Source organism: Scomber scombrus, chromosome 18 (genome assembly GCF_963691925.1).
Source record: "Scomber scombrus chromosome 18, fScoSco1.1, whole genome shotgun sequence".
NCBI classification, from domain to species: Eukaryota; Metazoa; Chordata; class Actinopteri; order Scombriformes; family Scombridae; genus Scomber; species Scomber scombrus.
In genome coordinates this window covers 19,014,061-19,023,318 of record NC_084987.1, presented here as the reverse complement: position 1 = coordinate 19,023,318, position 9,258 = coordinate 19,014,061, and positions in this window count along the sequence as shown.

Below are 9,258 nucleotides of genomic sequence, written 5' to 3'. Positions count from 1 at the left end.
AGGGCAGCGCTATAAAGTACATATGGCAAGGAAAAAAATCTACAGACTCTTTTCCATGGTCAACAAACTATGGAAAGCTAGATGAAAGGGAGGTATAGTTAAAAGCACTATAAATGGGCTGGAATTGGTGCATTCTGCCTTATACCTGATGTGTATGCATATGTGTGGGGGCTGGGAGGGAGGGGTCCACCTTCAACCACTACCTAAGATTTTATATGTTTTGTCTAATAAGTGACTAGCATGACACTGAAGGATTTTTGTTTGTCACAAAAATGATCTGGCGTGCTTTGTTATTAAACCATAAAGCAAAGTACAAAAGGGGCAAATATATGAAATGAAACCATGATCGGATGATGACATGATTTTTCCTCCTGCCTCCATCAATTTTTGAATTTTTATTAATTAGGTAACATTTACAAGACCAATAATTCTGCATCATCATGTGATATATAGATATAATTCACATTATTGGTAAGGCCGTTTCACTATATACTTCCATTGTACTAGTTATATACTATATGATCTTGTACATATACGTTTATAACAGGGATAATACCTCAAAGCAAATGTGTGTAGTGAAAAACATTTTTATTCTTCTAAATTAAATGTAAGCACGAGTCAATGACTTGACCTTATTCTGTACTTGGATCAAGATATACTAAGTATTAGTATTTTGTGGCAGAAAGAAGTAAAAAGTATACTAAAGTATAAGCTTTAGTATTAAAGTATAAGTGTAAGTCTTAGTATTAATGTACTTAGTCTTAGACTTTTAAAATAAATATACTTGTAGTACACTTGAATAAACTACTTTTTGCTAAGGGTGCACATTAAACTTTGATGGATATATGTTTTTCCTCTGAAGAAAACAAAAAAGGAAGACTTTAGGAGGTGCATACTCAGCATACTGTACAGTGTTTGACTATGATAAAGAAAAACAGAGAGTTTCTGTGCTGCAAAAAGTCGCCTAAATTTCCCTCTCTCTCTCGTAACATTCTCATGAAGACATTTAGAATTCATCTGCAGCTTACCACAGGCAGACAGGTAAAGCGACACATTCTAATATATGTCCTCTTTTTGGTGCGTGGTGCGCCCCCATGTCGCCCATATGTAAATCTGCTACTGAACATACAGACATGCAGATGAGGGTATTCAGCTTGATCTCACAGGGACCTTCACCTCACAATATGCATCACTGCCTCTGCATTCTATCGATGCAACACTAGATGGGGATCCTTAACAGGTTATGACAAACCAGGCCAGTTGATGGTGCAGCCATGTTGGTTTATTGTGTGTGTTTGTATAGACAACATTTCAAGGCATGTCCGCTGCATAAAGTAACATGACTATTAGAAAACATGCAGTCACAATGCCCTATACTTCCATCTTTCACTGAAATCACTGAAATATCATGGTTGCTTATATTAAAGCAGTGTTTCTGCAGCCTTCTGCAGATGATTTTTTTCAGACAGAATGCAACTTCTTTGCTTTTTAAGTCATGATACATTAAACAATGGCTTTAATATTATGCTGAGTTATAGAGGCATTATTTTTAAATTAAACATCATCAGATGTAGACAGGGACCTTGGAACAGGTGGGAGCAGATGGACACACACACTGTCAAAACACAGATGCAACAAATTGAGCTAAACATCCTTTAAGAGAAGACAGGACCAAATCCTTCCTGCATGAGTCACCTTCTGTTTAAGACTATTTATGCATATTATTTATTCATATCCTCATCTTGACTCCGTTTATTTGCCCATATGTTGTAAAGGTCAGAGAGTATCAACAGTTTCGGAAGTTTGTAAAGTCAGGGGATCACCAAAGTCATCAAGATTAATCCTATGGGGACTGTGAAAGTCCATCCAAAATTTCACAGGAATGCTTCCGATAATTGTAGATATATTTGACCCTGTACAACATTGATGGACTTATAACTTTGAAAATCCATTACATTTATAAACCCAAAGATATAGAAAATACATATCTGACCAATTTTTGCCACTACTTTTTTTGTTTCCAACCTCCTTCTTTCTTCATGCCCTTGTCCTCCGACTGCTTCTTCATTTCTGTCTTCCTCTTTTTTTTTTTAAAGTATGCACAAAGAAAATTCAGCTTCTTGAAAATTATGACATAATCCTGGCCTGAGGCTGTGTGACATTAAACATGAGAAAACATCTTTCTATTCTAAAGTTCTCTGTGATTGCTCATTTTAAATGTCATAAGGCCAACCATATGATAGAGTTGTAGCTATTAAGTTGATTTCATATTTATTTTGTCAGATGACTTCTCAGTCGTGACAGTGATTTGATCAACAGCTCAGTGCAGCAGCATTGCAATAACTGAATTGGGGTAACATTTGAGTCAATGTTAATTATAAAGCGCCAAATCACAACAGGGCACTCTCATAGATCATAGGTCTGTGTGTGTGTGTTTGTGTGTATTTCAAAATGGCTATTGGAGGCCATTTAGGGTGAAAACACTTAAATATGTGCACATACACACTAAAAATGTGAACATATGCTTTGAAAACGTGCACATATACACCACCATACAGCAGGATATAGGCTACGTGTGACTAGAAGTTGTTGTAGTATAGCAGGAAGGCAGATTGAGGCAGATTGAGTTTTTCAGTGTGTATGTGAAAACTGTCAGTTTGTATGTGCATATTTCAATGTTTTCACCATAATCGGCCTCCCATATTTCAAAGTGGTTTGATGGCCAAAGGAGTTGCTAGCAGCTGAATTAGCAGGACATCAATCTTTCATAGTTGCTGTTTTAAAGTTTAAGGCCACCACTTTAGCTACCACTCACATACACAACATGATCATCAGCTCACTCACACACACACACACACACGCACACACACACGCACGCACGCAAGCACGCACGCACGCACGCACACGCACACGAACATGCACACGCATGCACGCACACACGCACACACACACACACACACACACACACACACACACACACACACACACACACACACACACACACACACACACACACACACACACACACACTCCACCCTCTATTTTATACTCCTCTTTCTCCTTCTGTCATTATCTCATATGTTGCTTTCACATCCAAGTACTCTGGCTTGGATTTGAAAAGCGAGATGCTTTAATCCAACTTTAAATAGCCACTACACCACTTTCAGTGTCTGGTTCAAACTGGGGTCTGTGTGTGTGTGTGTGTGTGTGTGTGTGTGTGTGTGTGTGTGTGTGTGTGTGTGTGTGTGTGTGTGTGTGTGTGTGTGTGTGTGTGTGTGTGTGTGTTTTTGTGTGTGTTTGTGCAGTTGATGATCATGTTTTAGACTGTGGGGATTGTATGTGTGCTTTTACACATATCTGTGTGTTTTGGTACGAGTAATTTGGAGTGACAGGCTATTGACATTACAACTTTTACAACAAATCCTTAATCGCATGCACAGCTCTTTTCAACTTTTACCTCACAAACACACACATATTTTTCCATCTTTTTTGATTTTGAACTTATTTGATCATATTTTGTCCACACATCTTTTCCCACATCAACCATCATACATCATTTAAGATGCTGAATAAGTCACGTCCAACTAATTTTCGTTTTAATTCCTTTTTGTTCTGTTTTTCCTGCTCCCCCTCCATTTAACCTCTGCAACAATTTAACACAGGCGGATGCAATTATCTTTTGAAAAATCTAATCTGTTGAAGAGCATTGGTTGTTTGTAGGGGAAATTGTGTGTATGTGTGTTTTTAAACAATGACAGAGTGGAAAGAGCTTATGTCCCTTAAAATATGTTTTGCTTATGTGTTTTAATATTAAGGTGTATGTGTGAGTGTGTGAGTGTGAGTGTGAGTGTGAGTGTGAGTGTGAGTGTGAGTGTGAGTGTGAGTGTGAGTGTGACTGTGTGTGTGTGTGTGTGTGTGTGTGTGTGTGTGTGTGTGTGTGTGTGTGTGGGTGTGTGTGTGTGTGTGTGTGTGGGTGTGTGTGTGTGTGTGTGTGTGTGTGTAAGAGAGTCTGTATGGAACATACATAGTCCCTCTAACCATGTGTCAGGCTCTTTCAGTTTTTTACAGTTACCAACCCAGCAATATAAGCCCCTGGTACTACAAATGTAATGTTTCACTGCTGCGAAGAATCCATTGCTGCTGCAATAGGCTGTAATATAGGCCATATTCATAATTAAATATGAGGATGGGTCACTCATACAAATTATACTTTACACATCCATGCAGAGGAAGAAAGAAATACAGAGAAAGGAATAGGAGGCTATACTCATCAGCTAGCATAGGAATGAATCACATCATCATTTGGTGCACTGCAGACAAATTTATAGGCTACTTTGTGACACAGCACTAATGACTAGGGTTTTGACATGGAATTCACAGTTATCTGCATCAGATGCAATATTCTAAATTCAAAGTTTTATTGGTATGACCAGTTAAATTCTAGCAATACGTATTTTGTTCGTGAAAAAAATAGTGTTACTCATGGCACACCCACTACACAGCAGATGTTACACATGTATATATATTTTTCAAAACATAAGATCTCTCAGGTCTATCCAAATAGAAGTTGAATAAATTATCAGCTGCACCAGACCATACATCGCAATATTTGTTGCACACTTGTGGTGACAATTGGTGAAAAGTCTTAATCTTGTTACCCAACAATCTCCAGCTCGACCTATCTGAACTTGAAAAAAAAGCAAGCAAGCTTTATTGGCATGACAGATCATAAATCCGTATTGCCAAAGCAGTACAGATGATTATTAACACTGAGAGAGGATTATAAAGAAATATACAAAATACTAATATAAACAAATATATCAAATACCATTTAGACATTTCTATGTATATAAAACCATTATAAATATACTGTCTCTTGAACCCATTAATGTAAGTGTCCTCTGTTCTCTCCATCACTTTCTAATTACATGGTGAGAGAGAAGGTGAGGTATATGTCAAACAAGAAAGCAATAGAAAGAAAGTGAGCTTGTGTGTTTGAGAAATAAGTGATTTGTCCTTTTTATGTATGTGCATGTCTATCTATCATCCACACAAAATAATGCATTGTATATTGTTTATCTTTTAATCAAAAAAGTTGAACACAGCTTTTGGTGGAGGGAACACGAACCAATTTGGTGACCCATTTTAATCCTTCCATGTTCCACTTTAAAAAAAAATGCAGGCATGGGGAAAAAAAGAGGAAGGTGGGCAGAAGCCAGCCAAGAAGATGACACTGTTAAGAATGTTAATGCAACATCCTTGTTTGACAAGATTTAGCATTAATATTTCAAACAGTGAGCTTTCAAAAGTAAGCGTTAAACGTAAAAGCCTTTTTTTTTCAGGTTCTCTGAGCAGAGAGACATCGACATGGAAATCAAAAGGTCAAGCTGGATTTCCTGACAGATAATACACAGTGGGGAAAGCGATGATTGAGTGCAGTACTTTCTCAAAGAAAACAAAGAGTCCACAGTGAGTAAAATGAACATGTTCATCTCAAACTTAAACCATCATCTGCATTATTCCAGTTTATTGCATACAGGAAGTAGAGTGGCTATGTTTTAAAATACAAGTATTACAAGCACATTATATGTCTCTCTTTCTCTATTCCCTACCACACAGTAAGTATGTGTGTGTACACTGTGGTGCTGGAAGTAGGCTCATAGAGCTTGATGTTTCCTTTCTTTGCTATCATGAATATTTGATTCAGCTCACCATCCCCAGAAGGTTCCATCCAAATGAAAGCTAAAATAACAGCACCAACAACTACAAGAGCAGCAACATCAGTGGCTATGGGAACATACAGCCAATCACCTATAGCCTAACAGAGGTTATGTGTGTATTTGTGCACGTTAACCAATGCCTTTGCCTGAGAAAGACAACTCTAGCATGAGAAATGGGAGGAAAAATATAAAAAAGAGGTTAAAAAATACTGCAGAATAGTTATTGGCAGAAACATGTTTCAGAGAAGTGCGAATACATATTTATGTAGACACACAGAAACACTCAGACAATGGAGGAAAATTGAGGTAAAAGAAGCAGTGGAGCACAGATTGGATAATGAAATATGAAAGGGAGATAGTAAAGACTTGAGTAATTAGGAGGAAGTGCTGTATCTCCTATAGTTGTGCATATGTGTGAGTATATGCACACGTGCACAGTTGCATGTGCGGGATGTTTTTGCATACATTTTTATGCTTGTGTGTGTGACAGATGGTGTGTGTTCAGTATGTGGACTTGTGCTTGAATGTGTAGGTTCAGTTGCTTGATTTCTGCAGTTATGCATCTGGGTGTGTGTTTGTGTGTGTGTGTGTGTGTGTGTGTGTGTGTGTGTGTGTGTGTGTGTGTGTGTGTGTGTGTGTGTGTGTGTGTGTGTGTGTGTGTGTGTGTGTAAAACTATGTGGATTCACTTTTAAGATTTATTTTGCAGGGACAGTACACAATCAAGAACTACTTCATGAGTGTGGAGGAGTAGTTTAGGATGACGGCTGGAAGGGGGGGAAATGCAGGAAAAAAAGGGAGGATTGATGACAAGATAAAGGGATAAGTGCAGTTAATGGGAATCTTGCTTTAAGCCAGCAACCATCAAGTTCAGTAGCTCATTTAGACATATGAGCATTTTCTGATGTGATTGTCAGTGCCCTCAACAACCGTTATAAGTCATGGTTGGAATTATAACTCAATTTCCTGATCTGACAACTCAGGTTAGGGCTCAGTTAGGTTTAGACTCTAAAATGACTTTTTAGGGAAAAGACTGATTTAGGTTTAAGTTAGTACTCTGTTGACGCTAGACAAACATTGTGGTTTGGGTTAACATTACTGCTTTGTGCTGATTAGGGGACCTTGTTGTCACGGTTACAATAATGATTTAAACTTGGTCAAGGTTATAGAACAATCATGGTCATGGCAGATTACTATGATCGTTCATGACAGAAACCAACACTGACTGTTTGTAGTAAATGGGAAACAAACAGCAGTCTTGTTGACCCATCTTCTTTCCTCTGTGGACTTTGTTGCTTTATAATAACATCATAATTAAATTGTAATTACTATTGCTGCTACAGGGCTTTGTTGATTCACATAAACATATGTTGTTTTTTGGAAATTTGCAGAAACAACAGATGCTGTTGTTTATAATGGGAGGACAGTCTCATTTGGGGAAGGTCCTATCCTGTTTCATCACCACAATGCCCCACAATGCACAAAGCCAAAATATAGTTTTCAGAGAACTTGATCAGCCTGCAAAAGCCATGACCTCAACCCCATCCAGTACCTTTGAGATAACCTGGAAGAGCAATTGTGAGTTAGGTATTATCGCCCAGTATCCTTGTCTGACCACACTAATGCGCTTTTTGCTGAATGAGAGCAAATCTCTGAAGTTATAGGTTCCAAAATCTGGTGGAAAGTCTTCCCAGAACAGTGTAGATTGTTATGGCAGCAAATGAATGCCCCTGTTTTTTGGAATGAGGGTTTCAACAATCACATATGGGCTTTGTGTTTGGAAACAGAGTCACTGTGTCTGTTAATGTTCAATCCCACAGAGGAAAAAGTCTAAATGACCATGTTTCATAAGTTTTAGATTACCTCAATCAATAGCTATTTACTGTGTTAAGCAATGAATTGATATTGAGCGACAGTCTGTCCATTAAGCTCTGAATCAGGACCTCAAGGACTTAAAACCCTAGCAGCTACAAGTGAAACTTTGTCAAGAGGATAATATTACTCAGATATTATTTGTCTCAGTTAATATAGTATTACTTTTGCTATTGGGTAATTTTAAGATACTGAGAGAACCATCCTACTATACCAGAGTTGATTGGTCCGGTTGATTCACTTTAAATGCAGAAAACATTAAGTACTGCTCAGAATTGTGAAGTTTTTACCCTTACTAATAAAACCCTGTAGGATTCAGGGCATAGGCCTAGCGTCGAATGTGAGGTTCCCTTTTAGATGGCTTGGGGGATAAACTGACTTCTGAACAGCCTAAAAAGATGATAAAATATTTTTTAGCATTAGGCATGTCTCCAGCTGCCTTTGTGGTTACTCAGGCTGACTCATTTGAAGATTAGAAGCCTGGGTATATAAAATTATCTCTTTGGCTGTTGGAGTAACAAATTGTATTATCACCCTATAAAAATGAGCACATAAACTTTAAGGATACTGTATTAATCAGGATGTGACACTTTCAGTAGAAGTTGTGTCTTAACCCTGTTAACCAAGCTGTGAGAACCACAGCAGCAAACATTAGACTATTTATTTCACAGTTGAACTGCATCAAACATGCATCTCATGCGCTTTAGTCAGGTTGATATGAATATGCTGAGTCTGTGTGTGTGTGTGTGTGTGTGTGTGTGTGTGCGCGCGTGTGCAAATCTGTAGCTACTTACTGCGGTGTCCTAGTTTTTGCCTTGCAGTCTTTGAGGTCAAATAAGGAGCAAACGTTCCACATCGTGTAAAGAAGAATCATACCCACAGGGAAACACACACACACACACACACACACACACACACACACACACACACACACACACACACACACACACACACACACACACACACACACACACACACACACACACACACACACACACACACACACACACACACACACACAATTAATTTCTGTTCTAAATTCAGATTGGTCATGCTGTCAGGATACATTTTCATATATGCAATTAAAGCAACATCATCGTCCACATAATCAATGACAAACATAAAAACAAACAGGCAGCCAGTTTCACCGGTCCTGTGGGCAGAGAAACAAATACAAACACACACGCAAGTATGCACACGTTTACACAAACACACACACACGCACACACAGTTATGTGTTCATCACTTCAGAAGACATTTCATTGGCTTACCTTGACCATAATCCTAAATTAACCTTAACTTTAAACCAAGTCTTCATCCTAAAATAGATGATTTTATACCAAGGGCAATTGCATTTTGTCCTAATAAGGGAGACGAATCACAACAACTCTGTGTAAACTGATTGACGTCCACACACATGCACACACACACACATATCCTGAAAATTATCTCCACATACTGTAGTACACATGCAGTTGTCCACATTGAAGTCTAGAACCCACACACACACACACACACACACACACACACACACACACACACACACACACACACACACACACACACACACACACACACACACACACACACACACACACACACACACACACACAGAGGCAGGGGAGAGACGGGTGTCACATATCATCACCATAGACAGGTCAGTATACA